The sequence below is a fragment of the Silene latifolia genome, chromosome 9 (assembly GCF_048544455.1).
Source record: "Silene latifolia isolate original U9 population chromosome 9, ASM4854445v1, whole genome shotgun sequence".
In the NCBI taxonomy this organism is placed as follows: Eukaryota; Viridiplantae; Streptophyta; class Magnoliopsida; order Caryophyllales; family Caryophyllaceae; genus Silene; species Silene latifolia.
Genome location: NC_133534.1, coordinates 147,996,545 through 147,999,639, shown reverse-complemented (window position 1 = coordinate 147,999,639; position 3,095 = coordinate 147,996,545).

Sequence of the window (3,095 nt, the reverse complement as noted above, 5' to 3'; positions counted from 1 at the left end):
ACACAATAAAGTCAACTGGAAAGAAAAATTTTCCTATTTGCACAGGAATATCCCCTAGGACTCCTACGGGCTGGACTGCAGAACGATCAGCCATTTGCACTGTCATATTAGTGATCGCAAATCTAGTCAATCCTAATCTCCTAGCAAGACTCAAAGGCATGACACTAATGCTAGCCCCTAAATCACATAATGCCTTCTCAATTGAGAAGGTACCAATATTACAAGGGACTGAAAAGCTACCCGGGTCAGCTAACTTGTGTGGAGCAGTGTGAGCCAAATAAGAGCTAGATTCTTCAGTTAAATTAACAGACTCGACCCTATCAAGTTTCCGCTTCTTATTTAAAAGCTGCTTCATGAATTTCATATAAGCGGGAACTTGATTTTCCAACTCAAGAAAAGGTACTTGCACATTAAGACTATGAATGACATTTTTAAATTTTTCAAAATATACCTCATCCTTCGTTGGTACCAGCCTCTCTGGATATGGGGCTTGCAAAAGTAACTTAGCCCTCTCCTCTAGGTCTCTCATACCGGCATCGGTGGATTTAGGCTGAAAATCCACTACTTTATCCTTGTTATAGCTCGAACCTTCTTCAGTCCGTCTCAGGAATGAACCATTGACCGTCGTAGGGTCATACTTTGGAATCGGAACGGACCCATCGACATCTGGATGTTGCCTCGATAATTTCGGAGCCGTCATACCCCGAAACAAGATATAGTGGTAAGTATTCCCGCATGTCACGCGGGTGACCCGGGTTCGATCCCCGGCAACGGCGCCAAAATTTGATGTCTGTCGTTGTGTGCACCAAAAATAAAATTTATAAAACCAAACTACAACTAGCAAGCGGTAGTAAGAGTCGATCCGCAGGGAGGTAGGGAGATAATAGTTGTTATTAATTCTAGTCTAAGGGTAACAGTTGTGGGGGTTTTGATATGTATTAAAGCTAAGTCTAACAACATAAACTAAATAAAAAAATGAAAGTATATAAGGAAGGTAAACAATGGTAAAAGAACTGCTAAGACGGTCGGTTCACTATAGCTGCGATGGCACATAATCCTAGGTAAGTCCGAAATACAGTCGTGTAGGATGGGTAAAACAAGTCCTCTCGGTCCAAGTTAACTAGTAGCTCCTTTCGGCCTGTGCTACTAGTCCCTAAGACTCACTAATGCTAGCTCTCGCCCCGATTAGTGATTCCTAAAGCCTAAATTACATTATCTTTCGTTCTCAGCAATTAAGTCGTCTTAATTCGTTAATTAATGCCCTTCCCTATCTTTCGATCTACGGGTTGATCAAAACTAAGCATCTAACAAGTCTCCTCTCGGTCTCATTGTTAAATATTGCACTTAACGAATTATACGGTGCTAATCAGACACGAAGTCAGTCGATCGACCAGCTACCCTAGTCGATCGACTAACCGGCTCAGTCGACCGACTAGTTAAGCCAGTCGATCGACCAAGCCCTAATGCGGGGTACCAATTCTAATGCCATCTACGACATAGATCCCCTACATCTTAGCACGGGGTGTTTAGCTACACATATTAGCGATAATAATAACAGTAAAATTAACAACTAAAGCAAATGAACTCATAATTGAATTAACTAAACAAATAATCAACATGAAACGATAAATTGGCTTTGGGAAAACTAAACTAGCAAGAACTAAACTACGGAAGAAATAAAAGTAAACTGAAATTAAGGAATAGAGTTACCGAAGCAAAGGAATAAGCAATGAATCCGAAAGTAAGATGAGAACTTTGTTGAGAATTCTAACTACGAATAACTAATGTATTATAGGAACTAAATTAAACTAAGCTAATGAATGATAGATGTCAAGCAGCAGGTAAAGTTACGTTATATAGGAAAATAACATAACCTATTCCTAAACCTAATAACAATTGGGCTTCGGTCTCTCGTCTTTTAAATTGCGCATCAGCTTGTGGGGTGGTCGATCGACCACTTGGAACAGTCGATCGACCACAGGCGCTGTACAGTAATGCATTCTGACATTTCCTGCAGCGCGCACCGATTTTAAAACAGCTGCCATTTCTTCGTTACTTGGTCAAATCATGCGTTCTACACGCCGTTGAAAAGCTAAGAGGATAAGCTTTCACCTCCAATTAGAATCACTCGATTATCTGCTCTAGAACTCGAGATATAGGCATCTGAATAAGGCTGCAATGTCGAGAAGCATTCTGACAATCTATAGACCATGTAGGTCAGTCTATAGACCACTGTAGCTGGTAATCCGCTTCTAAAACTCTCGCAAATACATCTTTCAGGCCTTAAAATGCGCACCAAGTTCATATCTCGAGTCACTACTCCATGTCGAATGCAATGCTAATTACTTAGGGACGGATTTGGCCCGATTTCCGCTGGATTCTTCACATTTCGGCAATATTATACAAAAACACGAAAGTAGACGGAAATAGGGAAAATAGTAGCATAAACTACATAAATGAGCTCTGAAATGCGTGTAAAATAGGATGTAAAACATCATATAAATGACACGCATCAGTGCACTCGATCGAGTAAGGGCTACTCGATCGAGTACCCTACGCAGTTCTCAACACTGTCCAATTTTCGTAAAACGGTCATATCTCACTCGTTTCTTGGTCATTTTGGGCGTGTGATCTATCGTTAGAATCGTAAGAGAACAAGCTATCATCCCCAAGTGTTATCACATCAATATCTTATATACATATAAAGTTATAACAGTTTAAAGACAACTTCTTTGTAATCGAAAAACATGACTGCTTGATTTTTTCTTCCAAACAACTTAAACAACAACAAAGTAAACAAAACCAACTCGATACTTGTAAAACCAGTATCCCTAATCACATGTTACTATCTATAAAAGCCAAACAATAACATCCATCATGCTCATACCATATTTAACTTACCAATCATGTACTACCCGCATGCCTTTAAATTAATAACTTTTCGCAACAAAATATACGTATATAACACAACATTTCCTATTCACATGTTACTATTATGACACATTATAAATCATTCAACATGCAACATGATCATCCACAACATTTTATCATTTACATCTACTTCACCTTTTCCACCACATTCTCCATTCCACCAC